This window comes from Euprymna scolopes, chromosome 36 (assembly GCF_053919585.1).
Source record: "Euprymna scolopes isolate OS-2025 chromosome 36, ASM5391958v1, whole genome shotgun sequence".
Classification (NCBI taxonomy): domain Eukaryota; kingdom Metazoa; phylum Mollusca; class Cephalopoda; order Sepiida; family Sepiolidae; genus Euprymna; species Euprymna scolopes.
The window spans coordinates 96,987,409-97,013,176 of NC_136517.1; the positions used below are offsets into that span (position 1 = coordinate 96,987,409).

At 32.4% G+C, this 25,768-nt stretch overlaps 1 protein-coding gene across 1 annotated transcript in view; it reads right to left on the reverse strand.

Annotated features, from left to right (window-relative positions):
• Window positions 1–25,768, reverse strand: part of LOC145260694 (prospero homeobox protein 1-like) — a 164,153-nt gene that overhangs the window by 254 nt on the left and 138,131 nt on the right. The window lies entirely within an intron of this gene.

A 25,768-nucleotide genomic window follows, 5' to 3' on the forward strand; every position in this document is an offset into this window, starting at 1 on the left:
TTGACACATTCACAAAAAATGGTGCATCAACCCTATACAAAACAGAGTAAAAAGAAGTAAAAGTCAGCCAAGCCTACGTTTGGAAGGAGCCCCGCAATTCGCTAATGGAAACCTTAAGATGTTGAAGTAAATAACAATGAATTTGATTGGCTAATTTGGTAAACTAAACACCATGTATATTTATTTATTTCTATTTGCGGACTGTTATCCTAATCCTCATAGTTGTTGCTTCAAAACGTTTCGGCCAACTATTCCTCTGGCCTTCGTCAGATGGTTAACAGCGACGGGATAGAAATGCTGACTCTCTAAACTGCATGTTAACACGAGAACAACCATAGAAGGTAGTAATTACTGAAAATACAGTTAAGAAACTCACCATTCCTATCTCGTTACTATTACCCAACTGACGAAGGCCAGAGGAATAGTTGGCCGAAACGTCGTGAAACAATAGCTAGAAAGATGAGGATAACAGTCCGCGAATAAAAATAAATAAATATACAAATTACTCATTTTAAAGGATTCCGATAATAAAATAAACCCCATATCTTCTTCTATAATAAAAAAAATGAATGTCCGTGTGTGTGTGTGTGTGTGTGTGTGTGTGTGTGTGGTCAAAATTGGCTCCTATATGGTTGACTATTTTAAAAAACTGATTACATATAATGATAGATGTATCGAGACACAGGAATGGGTATGTTTGATCTGGCAGAACAGTGGTTTATTAAAATTGTGGGGTCTGCGTTCGCGCCTGGTCCACAAAGTATGGAAATAAAAAATTTAAAAATTTAAAAAAAAAACGTTTACAAGTGTTTTGATATAGATGTACATAGGAATACTTTGATAAGTATGTTTTAACTTAAATAGAGATGGTATAATAAAATTGTGGGGTCTGCGTTCGAGCCTGGCCTCCATAGAATGGAAACAGGCACAAACTTTAATAAAGACTTTTCATATCTATCTGCGTAAGTATATTTTGATAATTATGTTTCAGTTTGAAGAAATATGGTATAATAAAATTATGGGGTGTTCGTTCGCGCCTGACCTCCATAGAATGGAAATATGTCACAAAGTTTAACAAGGTTCTTTAATATAGATCTACAGAATATTGTGATAAGTGTTTCAGTGTGAACAGGTATGGTATAATAAATTATGGGGTTTATCTATTTTATTTTTACTTTCATCATATTTTGCTTTGGTTTTGACACCCCCAAATTCAACCCAAATTTACAACCCTTTCTTTTCATAACCTATCATACTTTCATAAATCAGAGTCCATTTTCTGTAGGCTGTTTTTGGACCCAGTCAACGATGGGTACTTTTGCTACTATATATATATATATATATATATATATATATATATATCAAGTAAAAAGGACTCCAACATTATCTCTCGCGCTGGCAATGTCAAATGGCCACCACATTCCCCAGGCTTGACTAGGCCTGAGATTTTTTGTGGGGATATGTTAAAATCAGAGTTTATGTTAACAGACCTCAAACGAAATAAGGTAGTTTAATCGCAATCCAGAGGTTCTGCAATCTGTCACGAATAATGTTTAGGAAAGTGCACAAATATGCGAAGCTGAAAACGGGCAACATTTAAAAGACATTTTTTTTATAAATAAAGATGGGTTGAATTTTGCATTTTTTACAAAATGTTTCGTAATGTCTTAGTCAAACTGCGTTAAAATTACAGAAAAATATCATAAAAAAATAAACAATCTATTTAAGTCCAAAACTCTTCAGTTATTTTTTGGACAGGCTGTGTAAGTACAGATAAACCTATATATCTATAAAAGTGAGAATGCGTGCGTGCGTGTGTGTGTGTGTGTGTATGTGTGTGTGTGTGTGTGTGTTTGAGGACACTTCTCAACATATATAATCAACGAATTTCTGATATACAGACATGAAATTTGGTATATAGGATATGCAGACATGTGGAAAATTTTTAAATCCGTTTCCATCCGGAAAAAAAGGCTGCTAAGGGGTCAAAAATTAAAAAAAAAATTATCTGGAAGTCATATGATTTTTATCAGTTTGCTAACCGTTTCACGTGAATAGTTCACATTAAAGATGGTAAGAATAAGTAGGTTTGAAAATGTTTTTTAAAGATCTAGTTAAGCTGGCCTAATGGTTATCGTACTTGAATCATTGTCTTTAGGTTTATGTTTCATCTTTGTTCGACTATTATTTTTTTTTACTTACAAAGAAGTAAACGGTTTTAAAAAAAAAACATAATACTCGCAGGCATATGCCTCAGTTTCTGTATTAATTAAAATATAATATGCGTATTTTACGACGGGACAACGCCAGATGGTCTATAAGTATATCATAATTTTATCATTGATTTTTTGAAAATCAGACATGTGTCATAAAGTGACCTGTAATATAGAACGCCATGATCATAATTCTATTTCAATATTGGTTATCGATTAACAAACAATAGATTGATTGGTTTACGCTCAATCAAACTCAATCAGGATCGGAAAGATTTATAGTTACAGATTTAGAAAGATAGCGTTGTAGGGTGGATTTTACTTGAGAGGGATTTTGATGTGGTGTTTTATGTCAAGGTGAGTAGAGGGGGGATAGATAGATAAATAGAAAGATGAAAAGAAAGAGTTGAGTTTTGTGACGAGGAAAGAGCATGTATTGGAGCTATCTGACACATTTAAAAAAAAAGAAAAAAAACTAATCTTGGATTTAGTGAAACCTCTCAGCCGATCAACCTCCCCCCACCCCTTCCATCACTTCGAGTAAGAGGTCCGTGCGTGTGTAAAAGCACCGGTTAAGTCTAAGCTGATGATGATGCTGATGATGATGATGATCGGGCTTGCCGGCGTGTAATCACTTCCAAGCTGATTCCCGGCAGCCAGGGTTGTGGTGGCATGTGGCGGGTGGTTTAACGTTCGAGGCAGAGGAAGAGAAACAGTAAAAAAAAAAAGAAAAAAAAAGAGACAGACAGACAGACAGATACAGTGGTGTTTGGGGGGGTGAGAGATTAAAGAAAACGAGGGAAAGAGAAATATATATATATATATATATATATATATATATATAGAGAGAGAGAGAGAGAGAGAGAGAGAGAGAGAGAGAGAGGGAAATGGAGATGAAGAGAGATAGGTAGAGGAAAGAAAGATATAAGATAGAAAAAGGTGAAATTATACAGAAATGAAGAGAGAGAAGCGATAGATTAATATAGAGGGAAGGAGAGAAAAAAGAGAAAGAACGAGGGAAAGAGAAAGGGAAAGAGACAGAAGAAAGAAGAGAGTGGGGAAAGTTACAAAAAGAGTTAGGGAGATTATAAAAGAGAAAGAGAAAAAGAGGGAAATTGAGATTCAGAGAGACAGGTAGAGGAATAAGAGATGGAAGATAAACGTAAAAATATAGAGAATGGAAAAAGAGAAACGATATAAAAATATAGAGGGAGAGAGAGAAAAAGAGAAAGAAAAAGAACGGGAGAGAGGGAGAGCGAAAAGTTAAAGAAAGTGGTAAGGAGATGAAAAAAAAGAAAGAGAGAGAAGGAGAGAAGAAACAGAAAAGAGAAGAAATAGATAATTTAAGAACTTGGGGAGAACTAAAGAAAAGAGAGAGAGAGAAAAGAAAGAAATATTGAAAGAGAAAATGACGAAAAAAGAAAGAGAGGAAATAAAGAAAGAAAGAAAGAAAATTGAAGAAAAAGAGAGACAAAAGACACAAAGAAAAATAGAAAAAGAAAGAAAGAGAAAAAGAAAGGAAAGAAAGAGAAAGAAAATTAAAGAAAAAGAGAGCGAAAAGAAAGAAAAATAGAAGAAAGAAAAAAGAGAAAAGAAAGAGGGAAAGAAAGAAAATGAAAGAAAACAAGAAAGAGAAAAGAAAGAGGGAAAGAAAGAAAATGAAAGAAAACAAGAAAGGAAAAGAAAGAGGGAAAGAAAGAAAATGAAAGAAAACAAGAAAGAGAAAAGAAACAAGCAAAAAAGCAAGAGAAAAAGAAATAAAAAAGAAGAGAGGGAGAATAGAAAGTAGAAAAGACAAAAAAGAGAAAAAGAAAGAAAGAGATTAAAGCGAAGAGAGGGAGAACGAAAGAGAAGGAGAAAGAAACAAAGACAGAGAAAAGAGGAAAAAAGATGAGAAGATGTAGAATGAGAAAGAGGGATAGAAAGAGAAGAAAAAAAGAGAAAGCGAAAAAAAAGCGATAAAAATAGAAATAGAAAAAAAGAACTAGATGTCAATATTTGCATTAAAACTTTCGATTCTCGGTAAATAAGTTAAGAACGTAATTTAGCCGGAAGCCATAAGTCGATCGTTCGCAATCTGTCATCGATTCTCCTCGACAAGACGTCAGAATTATACAATTTAAACTATTTGATCAGATGTTTAGACAAAGTCATCTAATTAGAGGTGACGAGATGGGGGGTTAAAATGAACCGTGGGGTAAAGCGAGCGAGGGAGGAGACAGGAAAGCCGTAAAGATGCTTAATTCATTAGAGACACATTTAGTCGGATCTTAAGCGAGTGCTATCAACAATCGACATTGAATAACAAGTAAGCATTTAAAGCCGAAAAGGTTAAGTAATATCGATTGAAACGGATACACACGCAGTAAAATGGCGACGGAGTTAAATATAAAAGCGGTTTAGAAGGACAAATACATTCGCAAATAGTTCGACCAATTTATATCACAATCTAGAAACAGCAGCTTCTAAACGCCCCATTCCTATTCTCGAGTGGTTGAATGCTGTACAAATAGGTACCTTCAATAAGTTTTCTAGACTTTTTTCGAATGGGCACTTTTATTGATAGTACACACATGAAACTCTAGTCACCTTCGAAGTAATCTCCTTCGGTTGCAATGCACTCGTTGTACCGTTTCAACAACTTCCGGAAAGCCCCATGGATGTCCTCCTGTGTGAGCGTGTCAATGAACCTCGTGACAACCCCATTCATCTCCTCAATTATCTAATAAAGACGGCCTCTAATGTTTTCTTTGGCCTGAGGGAATAACCTTCTCAAATGCACCTGTAATGGTAGACAGTATAAGGATGGCTACTTTGGCCCAAATTGAACTGTTCCTTCTTTTTATCGATTATCGATTTTCAATACTTATCTGAGGCATTCTGATACTATACCTATCTAACAATATTCACAAATACATAGAATACATTTGTGTGAAATTTCAAAAATGTCAGTCCCGCTGTTTTGGAGTCCGTAAGGAACAAACTCACAGACATTCAAAGTACCTTATATATAAGTAAAGATAAATCTTCACTTTTATATAAAAGTCACTTTGTATGTGTGTGTGTGTGTGTGTTTGTTAGTTTCTTTCCTCATATGTTCTGAAACGGCTGAGCCTATCTTTTACGAATTTCACACAAAGGTAATTTATATTTATGTCAGTATTCTTAGATATGTTTTGCACAGAAATTTATTCGATAAGGATTGAAAATCGCAAAACTCCGATTAAAATATAGTCTTTGTTCTCTTATAGATAAAAAATAATTTTACATGGGAATATTTTACGTTGCACCGGATTAACCTTTGTTGGTGTAACTTAAAATATTCCACTGTAAAAATTCTTCTTTTTATCTATGAGAGAAGAAATACTATTTTTTTAATATCGCCAAGCTCAAATATCAGCTGACGTGATATTGTAAACCAATACAGACAGAATTTGATGAACGACATTATCATTTAAAATTTTTTTTTTTTGCAAATTAGTCCAACATATATATATATATATATATATATATATATATATATATATATATATATATATATATATATATATATATATATATATATATATGGCACAATAACGTTGACACATCGGTTCTCGCCAGATCACTGAAGTTAAGCAACGTTGAGCCTGGTCAGTAGCAGATAGGTGACCATTTGAGAAGGCTAGATGCTCTATGTACCGCGTCGAATCGTAGAAATTTCCAGATTGGTATCTGGAGGCGGATTAATTCACTGGGAGCGATACACTCCTAGTCTTAGTTAAGATATGCATCTAGGAGAAGGTAACTCTGATGTAAAAACCTGCGTTGTACTGTGTGTTTTGTCTTGTGGCAATTCTTGAACTGACAAGGATTAGCAGTAATAGCAAAAATGTGCTTGGTTCTACACAAAGCCTTCACTAATATAAACAAATCATCTGTGAGGATTTGTGAGCAACTTAGTTGCTGTGGCGGAACCTCATACGCCGAAATCGACGGGAGAGTCCATCATAAGATTCAATAGAGGGGTGATTCTATAATACAGATGCAATCTGCATGAATTAAAATATGTTTAAGCATGTTGTATGACCGGGCAACACCAAGTGTCCAGCTAATTTCTAGAATCAAAATCATGTCATGATTTTTGATAAAATATATGGAATAAGGATCCTAGTTTAATATTATTTTCTTTTGATTTTAATCTTCATAGGGAACCATAAAACTTCCAAAACCGGGAATTTTACTCATCATAGGCTGTGTATTTATTTAGTTTCATATAAATTGCAACGAAAATCAGATTTAAAAGAAAAAATATCTTAACGAAAGACAAAATGGCTGTCACAAAACCAAAGGAAAAATGGCTGCCACAATAAGTTGTCCAGATTTAAACCGAAGAGAATATTAATCTATCCAATCAGAACACAAAAAACATGCAAAATTTAAAGAAACGATAGGAAAGTCATGTTGGAGAAGGTTCCGGGATCCTTAAATCCAAATGGAGACATTAATGAGGATCTTTCTGAATGAGAAATGTCGCCCGGGTTAACGTTCACCGCAGCGAAAGATGCGACATGTTAATGCCAATAAAATGCTCATAAATTGAGCTAAACTGAAGACCGTGGTTTTTGGCAGGAGACGTTTTGATTCGAAAGTAAATCCGATTCTGTCGGTTTCTTGAGATTTACAGCCACGAGAATTAGGAAAGAGCAAATGTGAGGGCAACTTTTGTAATAGACCGAGGGGATCATCGGAGTGTATGGGTGGGGAGGGTGTAAGAGTAAAAACTGGGGGGGGGTCCATCGCCTCTAAATTCCGTTAGTTTTGCTAAGGTTTTTTTTTTTTTTTTTTTTTCAAGATGGCGTTTGATCCTTGAAACGGTGAACGATAAATAGTCATTCAAAGGCAGATGACATGGCGATTAAAGGTGGCGTTTCTCTTGGCATTTCTCAGTTGAACAGTGCTGTTTAGGGGAAGTGGGGTTTAGGGGATTTGTAGCTAACTGGCCATGATGAGGCCACAAAGACTCGTTTAGAAAGGAAAGGACCCGTTTAGAAGAACGAGCAAGGTTATCGGGTTCAAAGACAACACCGACTCACTTGGTGCGAGGGGAAATAGGCTGACAACGTCACGCCGGCCGCTGACGACGACAACGAAAAAGAAATTAGAAGAGAAAGATAAGGGGGGGGAGGCTGTCGGGTGTTTTCTGATTCCTTGCAGGAATGACATTACCGGCGTCTTTCACACAAATGCTATGAGGAGAGGGGGCGTAAAGGAGGCGGAAGGGATGTTTTAGCGTTTTTGATAAAAGATACATTCCTGCCAACAAGCAAGTCATCAGAGCGTTTTGCTTTCTCTTCGTAGGAAATCCTTCGTCTGTAATAAGAGCAATTTCAGATTGTGCGCCGGCTTCATTAATGGATTCTGATTTGTAAGACGGGTGGTGGCGTGTCTCGTGTTTAGCCGGTCTTGCATTCATGAGGAGGGTCACTGCATTGACCTGTCTCCCGCCTCGACTGATGAAACAATTATAGCATCTAGTAAGAAAGTCATCTCGCTCAATCTTTTCATCTTCATCTTTTTCATTTCATTTTTTTTATGTGGGTGATGAATAACTTCCCAACGTAACAAGTTATGTGTATATGAGAAAGGTGGGGAGTTTTGTTTTTGTGACAAAGAAAGGGCAAAGGGGGAGGAATAGGGGGATATCAACGAGAAAGAAAGAAAGAAAATTTTAGAAAGAGTGGGAGAGATTGGTTAAATCGCTTTGGTTATAACTAAGAACGAGGAAGACAGCTGCGTTGATAGGAAAAAAAGAAAAAAGGAAAGAGAAAAGGGCGACAGAATGGTGAGTTTTTGATACAAGTTAGAAGGAGCTTATTAAATCGTTATGGTTATAACATAGATATATAGATAGGGAGAAAGAAAGAAAGAAAGAAAAAAAGAAAGAAAAAAGAATCGTTTATAATAAAGAAGCGGTTGCGTTTTTTTTAATTTTTTTTTTTTTAAATGGAGAGTGGGGTGGCTTGATTACATTGTTGCAGTTATACTAAAAGGAGAGAGGGAAAAAGAAAAAGAGAGGATCGTTAATAAGAAAGAAAAACTGAAAGGAGAAATAAGGTGTGTTTACAAAAGAATGGGAAGGGGGCTGGTTAAATCGGCGAGGTTATAAGAAAGAACAGGGAGAGAGAGAGAGAAGGAGATAGATAGATAGATAGATAGATAGATAGATAGATAGATAGATAGATAGATAGATAATTGTTTATAAGAAAGAAAAAAAAGAAAGAAAGAAAGAAAGATAGGAGACTGGTTAAATCGTGGTAATAAGAACGGAAAATAGAAAGAGAGAGAGAGAGAAAGAGAGAGAGATAGAGAGAGAATCGTTGATAATAAAGAAAGAAATATTGGGAAGCAGGCTGTTAAAATTGTTGCGGCCAAACAAAAAAAGACGAGAGAGAGAGAGACAGACAGACAGAGATGAAAATAGATAAAGTGCGCGCGCGTGAGCGCGAGAGAGAGCGTGAGGGGGGGTCGTTGATAAAAAAGAAAGATGGAAAGAAATGGGTTCAGTCTTGGCACCGAAAACAAGGAAGGGGTGGGGGTGACGTTGATTAGAAAGAAATAGCATAGAATGGAAAATTCGCATAATTGGAAATTGGAAATCGTCCGGAAATCACAGAGGTGGAGGGTGATCGGGGAGGGATGGTAAGTGAGATCAAAGCGAAGGGCCGGGAACATAAAACTTTCCCAATGAAATGGATGATATCCGAGCGCGTCCGACGGAGTAGCTGCAACCACAAGTATTCCCATAACTGTTTTGTGTTCCAAGACAGATCAAATTACTCGGAAGCATTCGGAAATTTCCATTCTTAATAGATTCCGTCGTCCTATCGGAAAACGCGCCTACTTAGCATCATAAAAGGAAATCTAATGGATAATAATTGGCTGATATTGTTATTAAACAACAACAGTGTGCTTATCTTCGAGACGCAAATCAAGCTGACATTCTCAAAGACCCTCAAATTCTGATAACCATTAGTTTTTACTAAAAAAAAAAAAACGGAAGATAATTTAAGTTCTTTTGCTTGACAATAAATATTCGAATAACGAAACAAAACCTCGTTTGGCGCCAACCGGAAGTATTTAGAAAGCGTTTAACGACTATACGGGTTGTTTGATGGCTAAATTAAAGAGTTCGATTGCAAAACGCGGTAAATTTGTTTAAATTAAGACATCAAACATTAAAAGGGCCAATGGATTAAATATAGACTTCGATTAAAAGATATTTTAAGTGGAAGCAAGAGAAATTATGAAAAGAAGAATATGTTAAATTTAGACTTTGAATTACAGTAGAACCCCGGATACGGCATTAAAAATCAGTAACAAAATACAGTATATAATACACATGTATATAATCAAATAACATTATAAATAACATCGCAAGGCGGTGTAAATACCGTAACCAGGGGCTGGAAAATATCGTATTCCACATCGTAACCTGAAAAAAAACGTATCCTAAAGCCACCGTATCCCGGGGTTCTACTATATTGTTTTTTAAAGATTAAAAAAGAAATTATGCAAATTCATAATAGCAATCTGACTCCAACATAATGAAACTTTTTTTGCTAGATTAAACTAGCTGGTCGCCCGTCATGAGCCGGCGTGGCCGGGCCGTAATATGCACAACATGATATTTTAATTTATGCATATTGTGCATCTAGTATTATAGAATCAATCCTCTATTGATTATTAAATATTACAAGGAAAAATTTGTCCAGTGAACTAATTCGTAAAAGAAAAAATTTAATAAGAATGATAATGTCGTTCATCAAATTCCGTTTGTGTTTGTTTCAAATATCACGTCAGCTGATATGACTGCCCTGGAAAAGTCACTTCTGATTAATGTTTAGTTTTAAAATATGCAAACGAAGAAATGATTTGCAGCGATTTTAAATGATACCTCTTCTTTTATCATAAATTGAGCTCATTTATAAGAAAAAAATAAACTGGTGAGGTACACCTGGGTTGAACAGGGGATCATTCGATCTGGAGGCGAATGCTTTACCAAGAAGCTATATCTCCAGATTATAATGAATCTGTCGTTTTTTTTTTTAAGAAGAAATGATTTGCTGAAATTTTATTATCTTCTTTGACCGGTGTAACGTAAAATATTCCCCTGTGAATATTATTCTTTTGTTTTATCTAAAAGGGAGAAAAACTATTTTTAAGATCGGATTTTTTTCGATTTTCGATACTAATCGGTTGAATTTCTGTACGAAACATATCTAAGAACACTGCCAGGCATATAAATTACCTTTGTGTGAAATTTGCAAAAGATATGCTCAGTCGTTTCGGAACCTATGAGGAAAGAACTCACACGCACAAAATGACTTTTATATAATAGTAGAGATATTACACATCTGGAATTAAGCCGATTAAAATACTATGTGGATATTTGTAGTGCATGAATAAATGAGGCAAACGGACACGCGTGAAGTTGTTTCAAGATTTTTTTTTTCAGTAGAAAAGAAAGAGGAGAAGAATCAGTTAAAAAAAAAAAAAGATCCCTATCGGTCGAGGATGAAATTAAATAGTGAATGAATATATATATATATATATATATATATATATATATATATATATATATATATATATATAAGAGCCAGATACGTCCAAGGATGGAGTACTGTTGCCACATATGGGCAGGAGCTGCTAGAAAAGACTTGTCCTGCCTTGATAGAGTTCAAAATAGACTTCGTGGCCTGGTGGGAGATGTCCTTTTCTCTTCGCTGCAACCTCTGTCTCACAGAAGAGATGTTGCGAGTTTGTCTTTGCTTTATCGTTATTTTCATGGAAAGTGTTCGACTGAGCTTCAATCTATGGTCCCCCCTCGCCAAACTTTCACAAGAAACACTAGACTAGCTGAAAACATTATCAATAATTTTCCCCACTCTTTATCTGTACCTAAACCTAAACATAGATTCCATGATCAAAGCTTCTTCCTTAGAACTGCACGCCTGTGGAATTGTCTTCCGTTTTCCTGCTTTCCAGCTTTCTATAATATGGTTGTCTTCAAATCCAACGTGAACAAGTTTCTGATGAGCCGTTCCACTTAAGTTAACAAATTTACCGAACTTCCATTACTATCGATTACTATATTGTCCTTTTGACTACTCTACACTCTTTAACCCTTATCCTTGAGTGGCCTATCGGCCTTGATAAGTGGTGACATCTATGTAAAAAAAAAAAATGTATCATTAAGAATTCCAGTTGAGGGGAAAACAGTTTCTGACGAGAGTCTGTGCGATGCTCATTATCCGTCAGCAGAGTCCATGAACATTCAACGATGACTTAAAGAAAATAGATGATAAAAACTATCATATTATCTAATTACTAGAAAGAAACCTTACATAATCTATAATTAATATGCATAATATATTTATATAATTATATGATCTATATAATAGATGTATATAATCAATAATATATAAATTATATTTGCATAATCTATAATATATTAAATATACTTGTACACTCTATGATATATATATATATATGTACACAATTTAGAATATATATGACATATTTATATAATAAAGAATATATAATATAAATAAAAATTATTTATACAATCTCTAATATATATATATGTGTTTAGAAAATTTATAATATATGATATATTTATATAATATAATTATATACATATATATAATATCATGTATATAAATACAGAATAATATATGTATACTGTATACTGTACACATGTATATAATCAAATAACATGAATAACAACGTACAGCAGGCAAATGCTATAATCAGGGGCTGAAAAAACATCGTAACCTGAAAAAATGTATCCTAGGGAAACCGTATGCCGGGGTTCTTCTGAATATATATAATCCATAATATATTTATATAATCTATTACATTTTATATCTGAAACTCCAATCTCTGGTCCCCTCTCGCCAATCCTTCACGAAAAACACCCGTCTAGCTGAATCCACTGTGAAAAATTTTCCCCACTCTTTATCTGTGCCTAAATCAAAACGGAGATTCCATGAGCAAAGCTTCTTTCTTAGAACTGCACGCGTGTGGAACTCTGTTCCGTCTGCCTGCTTCCCACCTAACTACAACTTGGATGTCTTTAAGTCCAACGTTAACAAATTCCTAATGAACCGCCCTCTTAAGTAAACACTTCATTAAATCTCCACACTAACGTACTGTACTTACAATAACCCTTATCTCTGAGTGGCTTCCTGGCCTTGATAAGTGGTAAAACCGTGTAAAAAAATATATATATATATGCATATATATATATATATAATTAATATACTTATATATATATATATATATATTATATATATATTAATATACTTAATTATGTATATGATATATATATAGTCAAATTTATACGTAATATCTATAATATAAAACTGAACGTCTGTGTGTGTATCTGGTCACGATTAGACTCCTATATATATATATATAAACGTGTATATAGAGAAGGAAACTGACCCCGTTAGAACTAATAATATAGAAATATATTAATATAATCAAAAATATATAGAAAATATATTTATTCAACCAATAATACATAGATAATATATTTATATAACCAATATTTAGATGATATATTTATATAATCAATAATATATAAATAATATATAAAGAAAATCAATAATATATAATTAATATATTTATATAATATATAGATAATATATTTATCTAATCAATAATATAAAAATAATATATTTATATAATCAATATATAGATAATATATTTATATAACCAATAATATATAGATAATATGTTTATATAATCAATAATATATAGATAATATGTTTATATAATCAATAATATATAAATAATATTCTTATATAATCAATAATATGTAGATAATATGTTTATATAATCAATAATATATAAATAATATACTAATATAATCAATAATATATAGATAATATGGTTATATAATCAATAATATATAGATAATATGTTTATATAATCAATAATATATAGATAATATGTTTATATAATCAATAATATATAGATAATATGTTTATATAATCAATAATATATAGATAATATGTTTATATAATCAATAATATATAATATACTAATATAATCAATAATATATAGATTATATGGTTATATAATCAATAATATATAGATAATATAATAATATAATCAATAGTACATAAATAATATATTTATATAATCAATAATATAAATAATATATAGTTTAATCAATAATATAAATAATATATTGTTTAATCAATAATATACAGATAATATATTTATATAATCAATAATACATAAATAATATATTTATATAATAAACAATACATAGATAATATGTTTATATAATAAATAAGATATAATAAATATATTCTTATAATCTATACTATATAAACAATATATTTATATAATGAATAACATATATGGATAATATATTTTAACCAATAATAAATAGATAATATATTTATATAATCAATAATACATAAATAATATACCTATATAATCAGTAATATATTGACAATATATTTATATAATAAATAATATATAGATAATATATGTATATAATAAGTAATACATGAATAATATATCATATAACAAAAGATATATAATATCGTTATATAATAATAATATAAAAATATATATTTTTCATATATTATATGTAGATAATATATTTATATAATCAATAACATATATAGATAATATATTTCCATAACCAAAAAAATAGATAATATATTTATATACACAATATTAAATATATAATAATTTTATATAATCAATAATATATAGATTATATATTCATATTCAATCATAAATAATTAATATATTTATATAACCAATGATATATAGAGAACATATTTATATCATAAATTATATAAATAATATATTCTTTTAATCAATAATATATAGATAACACATTCATAAAACCACAATATCGATATAATATATTTATATAATCAATGAAACTGTTTTAAAAAATAATAAATAAATAAAAATGTTATATACGTCCAAATTAAAAAGGGCGACTTTCTAAGTAAATTAAAAAATGAGCTCCGAGGCGGCTCCAATATTAACCGTATGTATCGCTTGAAAAATAACAACAATAACAAAATCTAAATTTATAAGCGATAAAAATAAACAGTATAATTAATCTAGGGATTATGGCCTAACGGTTAAGGCACCGGACTGTGGTAAACATGGTCTAGGGTTCGATCTCTAGAAACAGTTAAACTACGCTGATGAGAGGTAAAAACCTTAAAACACTCGTGTACGTAGATTACTGTTTTAAAAAATAATAAATAAATATATAATCAATAATATATAGATAATATATTTGTATAACATATATATATATGTGTGTGTGTGATCTTAAGTAGATGTGTGGTTTGTGTGTAGAACGGTCTCTACCAAACTACTCTGTCAACTTTTTGTCACCAGATTCGAAATTTAGTATATGGACCATTCAGACCATTCGATGTATTTTTTCTCTAGAAAAAGCTGCTTAGGAGTCAAAATTGAAAAACTGGAACCTGGCCAGCGTAAATCGAACTTATGTTTATACTTTACTCATGCGCAGATATACATTTATGTCGGCGAATTTGTAAGGTTTTGAAAAGTATGTGGTGTCAGCCTAGATGGAAGCGAATAACGTTGGATAGATGGATGCTTTAGTTTCGATTGTAGCGGATGACACTGAAGTTATGTTTTCCACTTCTGAAATAACTATTATATATTGGATGCAATAAATTAATCAATACAGAATTGATTCTCTAATAATAAATATGAACCTGCTTAAATTCAAATATCATATTTAAACGTATTTTACGACCGGGCAACACCGCCGACTGCTCGTATTACGTATATATATATATATATATATATATATATATATATATATATTATAAGGTAAAATTAAAAGCCAAGAACAATGCGAGATTTTTTTTTATATAGAGTAAAATTTTTTTCCTGTTGTTTTCAATGGTGTTATAACAAAACAAAAGAAAGCAACAGGAAAAAAAATTTACTGTTGTTTAGAGTTAAAATTTGTGTGAAAAAGAAAAAACAAACAACAACAAAAAGAAATTGTTTTCATTTAATTTTACTCTATATAAAAAAAAATCTCGCATTGTTCTTGGCTTTTAATTTTTCCTTATAATTTTCTTCAACAATACTTCAAGCAAACTACAATCTACTTATTATATATATATATATATATATATATATATATATATATATATATATATATATAAGTTATAAAATATATATGGCAATTAAGCGACTCAGAATATTCCGCGTTTCATCCACGCTAGGAATCATCAGGCATAAGCAAACGCGGAATATTCTGTATAGCTTAATTGCTATATATATTTTATAACTTACTACCTATGTACCGATGTATTGAGCACTGTCGAAGTAAATACTTAACGTTTACGCATAAATTTATACTTTCATATATTAATTTATGTGATTAAATGAAGTAGTCATATATATATATATATATATATATATATATATAATTGATATGTTTATATAATCATTGATATATATAATATATTATTTGATTTATTAATAATAGATTTATATAATCAACAAATATTATATTATATAATCCATAAATAATATATAAATTTTATTTATATAATTTATAAGTAGTAATAATCTCCTATAATATAAATCTCACCTGTCTGTTTAAATGTATGTATGTATGTATGTATGTATGTATGTATGTATGTATGTATGTCTGCCTAAAACTTTCGACAGAGGGGACAGATTTCACAAGATCAGTATTGTTTTGAAGCTCGACACTTCGGACGTCAAATATCGAAAAATTGGCGAAAAATATTTTCCTTCACCCTCAATGGAGTACTTTTCTACAAGGAGGGGTCGCTTTTTTCGCCGACATTTTCGAAAACCAGCCCCTCTTTTCGATTGACTAGGCTTAATTTAAACATTCGTCACTTCCGGTTTGGCGATGGATGCAACAGTAAAGACGTTACTTTTTTCACATTGTTTTCCTCCTTGGCGGTACGGGTTCGAGCCTGTCTGCTTACTACCTGTTTTGTTGTTGTTGTTGTTGTTGTTGTTGTTGTTGTTGCTTTTTTTTCTTTTGTTTTTTTTTGTTTGTTTTTTTTTATAGTTTTTTTGTTTGTTTGTTTTTTTTTTTTTGCTCAAGACACACCTCCAAACGCCGGGCACCCAGGCTAGTATATTCATAATATTAAAATGAAAGATAAGGAATACAAATTATATATAACTTTATTGCATTAGCAAAACAATACAGAAAAATTAAGAGAAAAATTAAGAAAAACTTGCTAAGACCATGGCATTTTGTAGTTAAATGCTTTCTATCAGAAGAGGACAAGGCCCAGAATTATACAAAAATACAAATACAGAAAGAAATGGCTTAATGACATTTAGGTATGAAATGAGAATGAACGAATTTGATAAAACGGTGAATAATAATTAAAAATAGGTACAACATATAAGAGTAAATAGGGGGTTTTCCCCTTGATTTTCCCCTTAAATTTTCCTTGTTTTTTTCTGAGGCTATAATAAAGTTGTATATCATTTTTATTCCTCATCTTCCATTTTAATTTTATTGTTTTCTTATCTTAATTGTATTGAGCTTTTCTTATCTTGATAAGTTTTGCTTTGTTGAAGATTTACTCTGATAACATTATTTTTTAATATATTCATATGATCACTAGTATATAATCAATAAGTAATCAATATATGCGTGTGTGTGTGTGTGTGTGTGTGTGTGTGTGTGTGTGTGTGTGTGTGTGTGTGTGTGTGTGTGTGATCTATAATAAAACTCTCATATCGCATCGAAAAGATAATATTATACTCATTTGGTCGCACCTTATAACAAAGGTCGCAACAAAATTTTATAATATCGATGAAACAATTCATCATTTTAAAAATTTTAACAATCATTTTGATTAAACCATTTTAAAATATTTAACAATATTTTTTAAAAAAGCATGTTAAACTATTTAACAGGATAATTTTTATAAAACCATTTTAAAATATTTAACATACTAGTTTGGATTAAATAATTTTAAAATATTAAAAATCATAATTTGGATTAAACCATTTAAAAATGTTTGACATAATAATTTGCATAAAACTATTAAAAAATTTTAAACATTATAATTTTGATAAAAACATTTTAAAATATTTTGTATAATAATTTTGATAAAAATATATTATTTAACATAATTTTGATAAAAGCATTTTAAATAATTTAACATAATAGTTTTTTAAATATTTTTTTAAATTTTTACAAAATAATTTATATGAAACCATTTTAAAAAAATTTAACAAAATAATTTTACGAAACCATTATATAATATTTTACATAATAATTCTGATAAAAATATTTTCAAACATTTAACAGAATAATTTTGATAGAACCATTGTTAAAGATTTGTCATTATAATTTTGATAAAAGCATTTAAAAATGTTTAGCATAATGATTTTGATAAAAATATTTTAAAATATTTAACGTAATATTTTTGATAAAGCCATTTAAAAATAATTAACATAATAATTTTGATAAAACCATTTTAAAAATTTTTAAATAATGTAATTATTTTGTAAAAAACTATTCGTCATTTTTAAAAAGTTTAACATGATAAATTCAGGTAAAATAAGACGCCATTTTTATATGATAATTTTAATAAAACTATTTTGAAATATCCAGCATAATAATTTTGATAGAACTATTTATATAATAATTTTTATTAAACTATTTCTAAATATTAAACATACTACTTAGTGAGATTCACTGAAACGAATCGAAACATTAAAAATGTAAATTTGTTATTAAAAAAAAAGTGTGGAAGAAAAACATTTTTTTGTTTGTTTAGTTTTAGTCTTGTATTTAAATCGTTCAAAAATTGCATATTTCCTGACGGGTTGATTCGCATAAAACTGATATGTTATCAAAACGCATTAAGTTGTAATGCTATAAAAAAAAACATGGAGTGATTGAATGCGAAGATGTTGAGAACATAAAGATGAGAAAAAAATATATAAATGCAAAAGGAAAATTCCTGTTGAATTTGTGTGAAGGTTTGTGGCTTTTGTCACATATGCAATTTCTTTGGGGAGCCATAGAAACAATAACAAAGATTGACACTTCAAAAATCCCATTATCACACTGTTAAAACGTTCCAGGGATGCGTCGGCCATGTTATTCAAAGCAGAAGAGCAAGTGGGTGGTGGGAGGAGGCAGTTCTCTCTCTCTCTCTCTCTCTCTCTCTCTCTCTCTCTCTCTCTCTCTCTCTCTCTCTCTATCGCTCTCTCTCTCTCTCGATCGCTCTCTCTCCTCTCTCTTTCTTGTTCTTTCCTCTTTTTCCCCCATCTCTCCCTAACTCTCACGGAGAGACGTGGTGGTCAAAGCTCACAGTGTTATATCCCATAAGGATTTACATTACAAACATTTAGAAATAACGCTACAACGATGAAAAATAAAGAAATAGAGAAGGGAGGAGTGAGCGTGGTGCATTAACGAGGAGAGAAGGTGGGGATAGAAAGAGAAAGGGGAACGGTGAGAGGTAGGGGGAATAAAGAGGAAGAGTGAACATGAATAAGCAAATAGGGGCAGGAGTAGGAAGGAGAAGGAGAAAAGTGAGAGCGAAAGAGTAGAAGAAATAAGAGAGTGGTGAAAGGCGCGAGAGAGAGAAAAAAAAAGAAAAAAAGCTGAAGCGGAGTAAGACTAGAAGGAGGAGAGAAAATTAGTAAAGAAGAAGAAAAAGATGTTAGAAAGCGATAGAGGAAGAGGATAAATATGATCAACGAGGAAAGAAAAAGAGGAAACTAATATGCTGGAAGAATGGAGAAAAGGGAGGAGTAAGAGAATTAGGTAAAGGTGGAGGAAGGAGGTGGAATAAGAAAGAAAAAGGAAAATGGCGAATACTAACAATAGGAAAGAAATAAGAAGAAGAAGAAAAAGAAGAAGAAGAAGAAGAAGAAGAAGAAAGAATATTGAAATGAATAAGAAAAAGGAGAATGAAAAGATGAAATAAAATTAAGAAATGAATGATGAAAAAACGAAAAAGAAAAAGAAAAACAAAGAAATGGGAGGAAGAAGCAGAAAAAAAAGGTAGACTGGGAAAACGAGAAGGAAGAAGAATGCGAAATAAAGAAACAGAAAAGGAAAGAAAAAATGAATGAAAAATTGAAAAGACAAATAAAGATAGAAACAATGCAGAAAGAAGAAGAAAAAAAGAAAAAGAATGAGGAAATGAAAAGAACAAAGAAAATGAGAAAACAAAGAAGTAGAAGAAAAAGAAGAACATGCGAAAAAAAAGAAAATAGAATAAAAGAAAGAAGAATAGAAGAAAGAAGAAGAAAAGACGAAAAAAACAAGAAGAAAAAGAAAAAGGAGAGCAAAAACGAAAACAAGAAAGAACGAAATAAAGAAAGAAAAAAAGAAAGGCGAATCTAAAAGATACTATATCCATGATAAAAGGTGATATTCTAAAGGCAAAAAAAAAAAAATGACAATTCGAGCTGATCTGTCTGGATTTGAAATTAAGTGAATTTCCCTTGGGGGAAAGGGGGTGATTTGTTAATAGGTTTTTGATGTTGGCCACTAGACAAACAGCAAAGCGCATTCAATGGACAACCCAGGGTCAGCGGAGAGAAGAATAAATTGGCATTAGCTGAAGAATCAAGAACCAAGACGAACAGAGCCGATTCTTCCGATCAAGAACACAGTGGGAGGAATGAGAGGGGGGATGCTTACAGCGCAAGGAAATGCCTTTTGACAAGAAAGCAAACAAAAAATAGCGAAACGCTAATGTAATCTAATAATTATAGATTTTTAAAAGAAAAAGAAAAAAGAAAAACAACAACGAAAAAGGGAAGATATTGTTACTAATTCTTGTTTTTTTTTTTATATAATAAACCAAACAATTACTGAAAAGGAAACAAAAATATCAAAAAAGAAATTTGAAAGAACCGCGCAATTAAAGAGGAGGGGTAAAAATACTAAAAGAATCTTGAACAAAAAAAAAAGAATAGAAAATAAAGACTTTTCAGGATATAAAGACCAATTCTGGCATTAAAATAGTCCTTCCTTTTCCAAAATGGAAGGATAACTTGTAAAGATTGAACAAAACTTTTCAGAAAATCAGTGAAGTTAGAACTAAACTTTTAATGCGTCCAGGCATGTAAATAAGAAGTTCGATCCGTCAGTCGATCGGTCTGTTGGTCTGTCTGTCTGTCACGCTGAAGGTCGAAGTAGATGCATTTTCTATAAAATATTTACCCTGGCAATTCGTGTTTATAACTATCGCGTATAGGAACCTTAACCCGGACCCTTTCGTTACAAATATACCATGCTGTCTTCTTTTTTTTACTTTGGTGACCCTAAACAAGATTACTGAAAGGGCCAATGTGGTAGAAGCCAGATTAATAGAAGTCAACATAGTGAAGAGTTGGGCAGCAAGATACTTTGTTTGGTTTGAATAAAAGTTTTTTTAAAAAAAAATAAAACTACTGTAAAAAGATGGGCTCCTTCTACCGTGTTAGAAAATTACTTACACGATATAGCATTGTATATCTTTACAAAGTCACTATTCGCCCATGCATGGGGTATTGTTGCCATATCTGAGCAAGTGCATCTACCACTAGTCTCTCTCTCTGAGATGGGACCCAAAAAGTGTCTCGAATCTAATAGATGTCGCACTATCAATCAAACCCCAACCTCTGTCCCATCGTCGCAGTATTGCATCTCTAAACTTGTTTTACATGTTCTTTAATAGAATGTTTTCTGATGAACTCATGTCACTTGTGCCCCTTCGACATATACACTCCCAACTAACCCAACAAGCTGCAAAATCCCATGCTTTTATTGCTGGAAAAATGGTGAGATCCTTCTACCGCTAACCCTAACCCGATCCTTCTACCGCTAACCCTAACCCGATCCTTCTACAGCACAAGTAGATATCTCATTGCTCATGCAATTCTCTATCTATATAAAAGCCAAGTACGTTCAAGGATGAAGTACTGCTGCCACATCTAGGCTGGAGCTGCTAAAAACAGCTTATCATGCCTTGACAGAGTACAAAATAGACTTCGTTGCTTAGTAGCGGGATACCCTTTTCTCTTCCCTGCAACCTCTTTCCCACAGAAGAGACGTTGCGAGCCTGTCTTTGTTTTTTCGTTATTTTCATGGCAAGTGCTCGTCTGAGCTCCAATCCCTGCCCCCCTCGCCAATCACGAAAAACACTCGTCTAGCTGAAACCACTGTCAATTATTTGCCCAACTATTTATCTGTCCCTAAATCAAAACGTAGATTCCATGAACAAAGCTTCTTTCTTAGAAATGCAAGATGTCTTCAAGTTCAACATAAACAAATTCCTAACAAACCGCCCCCTTAAGTAATCCAATTTATCAAATCTCCATTACTAACGATTACTACGATATTTTCCTATTGATTACTGTACACGCAATAACCCTCGAGTGGCTCCGGGCCTGTATAAGTAATGACTCTCATATTAAAAAAAAAAACCCTTCTATCTGAATAATTTCTTCTTTCGGACTGCTAGACTTTAGAATTTTTCCCTATTTACCGCTTCTCTGACTGTACTGATATACAGAAGTTTAAATGTAATGTGAACAAACAGTTCGTTGCTCAACTCCCCTCCGTCCCGTGCTAGGCATGATCCCAAATAGTAGCCTCTTACAAACAACTGGCAATATCCCTTTTGTGGGTTGAGAATGAGTAAAAAAAATCAATCGGTTTGTTAATCGAAAAAGAATATCAATTGATCTGAGATCTCTGTTCGTCGTCTATAGTATGACACGAATTTATCTCCGATAAAGACTACCTTTTGGGGGAGTTTTGTAGAGTACAGGTACCACCTTTTAGAATAGGTCTGTGAGTAATTTCAACAGTACGAAGTGCCTTCAATAAGTGTCCAGACTCGTTTCGTATGCACACTTTTATTGATAGTACACATATGAAACTCTAGTACCCTTCTAAATAATCTCCTCCGGCTGCAATGCACTTGTTTTACCCTTCCAACAACTTCTGCAAGACCCCATTGAAGTCCTCTTTTGTGAGCGTGTCAATGACCCTCATCACAACTTCTTTCATCTCCCCAATTGTCTCATAACGACAACCTCTAAAGTTTTCCTTGAGTTGCGGGAATAATCAAAAGTCCCAGGGAGCAAGGTCTGGACTATAAGAAGAGTGCGGAACTGTGTTGATGCCCATCATGGTCAAATGGTCGGTGATCTTTTCTGGGCATCCTTGGGACAAACTTTGCGCCAATCTTCGGTATATTCAGTTTCTCACAAATAATTGTGCGTACAATTCTCACACCAATATTAAACTGTGCACTTATTGTATCTAATAGACACACGACAGTCTTTATCCATGAAATTCTTTATTTGGCCAATCAACTCTAGTATTCTGATTTTCTTACTTCTCCCACACCTTTTATCATCCCTCTGAGACTCTCTGTTTTCCTTGGATCTCTTATGTCACTCAAAAACTGATGCTCGATTCATGCAAGATGGTGCAAAAGCAGTTTGAAGCATTCCATACGTGTCTGTGGTATTTTTTCCAAGTTTAAAGCAGAATTTTATTGCATATCGTTCCTCTAAAATGTCCTCACGTCCAGATTGCATTTTTGAAATTTACCAGTTGTGACAATCAAGCATTAGCAGAGTGTATTCCAATCCCTGGCGTAGCTGTTTATTTGAACCTGAAATCATAAAAATTGGTCTGTCATCTCAGTATGTATAGAATAACATACTGAGTGTTCAAGAGTCTACGACAATTTTAAATACCTGTACAAAAATTATAGAAACTTATTTAAGGCACCTAATACGTCGTACATTAAAAGGTAATGTTCGAAACGAACCTGTAATTCTACTTAGGATACGCAGTGCCCCTACTGAATCAGGCTTTGACCTTTTTACTTCTGTTACTGGAGCCCCGTCATTGATCCCTCAGCAGTCAGTGTACAGACCGGACGCAGAAAGAGAAACCCCATAAGTCGGTGATTTGCGTGAATAATAAAATTAGTTAAACTTTACGACCAACAATCACACATAATCCAAATTGTATCGCATATTAATCTTACATTTAGTTCGAAAAAAAAATGTCAACATTTATTTACATACACCTCTCTATATATCTGTCTATTTATATACATACTAGCTGCATACACCCGGCGTTGTCCGCTCAAAACATATTGCCAGGCTGAGGGATTAGTCACGTACTACTGAAGATACACCGAATATTTTAACTTGTTACGAAAGTGGCCACATGTTGGATTTACGAAGGCATAAAATACATCCATCTTGGTCTATGAAAATTAAACGCGAAGTAATTCTCATGGATTAAAAGGGGAATAACTTGCATTGTTTAAATAAATAAGATTATTTCTGGTTTTAAACGTAACTGTTGTCAGCCCTTAATAAATTAGATTAAACATGAATTAAATAAATCAACCTTTTTTCTTACCGTGACGTTATTTCGCACACTACTCGGTATTTGCATACGCGCAATTGCGCTCAGGAACATCTCCAATAAACTCAACCTCTTAGAAGATAAACTCTCTCTCTCTCTCTCTCTCTCTCTCTCTCTCTCTCTCTCTCTCTCTCTCTCTCTCTCTCTCTCACACACACACACACACACACACACACACACACAACAGAACTTTCTAAGGAACATTCTGGCGCTTTTGTCTATTCCTTATTCAAGAATTTTAAAACTTCTCAACATATTTTGGTCAATGTAATTCAAAGAAGGATTTTATTATATTTAGTATTCGTACGATTTTATTTTCATAAGCAATTGTTATTCAAGAACTTTAAAACTTCAACAAATTTTTGTGTTTCAAAGTATATTTTGCATCTCTATAAAATTGTTGTTATGTAAATATATTCCGTTTGTTAATTCATGTTTTGTCGTCTTCGTTTCCATATTTAATTGTTTCAATTTCTGCCCCCCCTCGCCAATCTTTCACGAAAAACACCCGTCTAGCTGAAACCATTGTCAATAATTTTCACCACTCTTTGATTGTGCCTAAATCAAAACGTATATTTCATTAACAAAACTTCTTTCTTAGAACTGCACGTCTTTGGAACTCTCTTCCATTTGCCTACTTCCCAGCTGACTACAACTTGGTTATCTCCAAGTCCAACATAAACAAATTCTTGATGAACCGCCTCCTTAGGTAATCCAATTTATAAAATTTCCATTACTGAAGATAACTACATTATTATCCCATTGACTACTGTACACTCTATAACGCTTATCCTCGAGTGGCCTCCGGGCCTTGATAAGTGGTGACTCCTATGTCAAAAAAAACCCCACTCAACTCTGAACTTTAAAATCGATAAATTGGAAAATGTTTTATTTTGAAGTGGGGAGGGGGTAGGGGCTGCAAAATATCACGCATAATTCAAAAGAACAGGCCTGAGTAAAAATAATGGATTTTGAAAAAAAAACAAAAAACTTTAATTTTAATTCGGATTTGTTTCTTTCTTTTATTGTTAAGAACTGGTTTGTAGGATTTTTTTTAAGAATGAACTTCACACAATTAGCTAAAATGTTTTCCGTCGTTTACAACCAGGTTTCTAATACTTGCTTTTATGGAGATTTCCCTAGAGGTAATAAGTCACTTTATAATGCATTTTTAATAATAATTTGTTTCGGAAAGGGAGAGGGGTGCGAAATAAAAGCATGATGGACGTGATAGCAGTGCGCATAGAAAAGAAAATACGCCGTGAACTGTTATAACTTTGAGGGGCTAGATGTGTCCGTGCTCAGCGCAGTAGACACCGCCAGTGAGATACGCTCCAGTGGGTGTACCTAATGAGGCAGTCAACACGAGTGAAGGCGCGCGCAAAGAGAGAGAGAGAGGGGGGGCGGTCCGAGATACATACGGAGATACGCAGCATCCGCCTTGATATCCCCTTTTAGACGAAGGACGATAACAGTGCCTCCCCAGGAACAAATGGGAAGACGGGAAGATACAAAGAAGAGACAGACAACAAGATGGCGTGAGAAGAAGCAGAAAACGAAAAAAATGAATTTTTGTTTTAGTGGGAAAAGTTTTTCATCTCGATTGAGAAGGAAATTAAAACTAATCTACTAATTGAAACAACGCCATGAACTTTCGAAATGGATGATCGAATTACTTCCTTCCGTTTCATAGAGAAGAGGAAACATTTTCAGCTGACACTGGTTATTTATGAACTCGTATTGATTTATACATTTTCATCCTCTTTTCCTTTTGGCCGCCATTTTTATTGACTTTCAATTCCCGCCAATATGTTTTTTTTTTTAACAGAACACATTTGACTTATTTTAATTTGAATAAACAATAGAAACTTAAGATTTTAAGCAAGACATGAGTTTATTATTATTTATATTTGTCATCAAAATATATATGCAGATATATAGAGGGAAAGTTTTGAAAAACTATACGGCAATTAAGCTACACTGAATTTCCCGCGTTTCATCATCGATAATATCAATAAGGCTATTGCTGAAACGCGAAAAATTCTGTGTAGCTTAATATGTATTTTCAAAA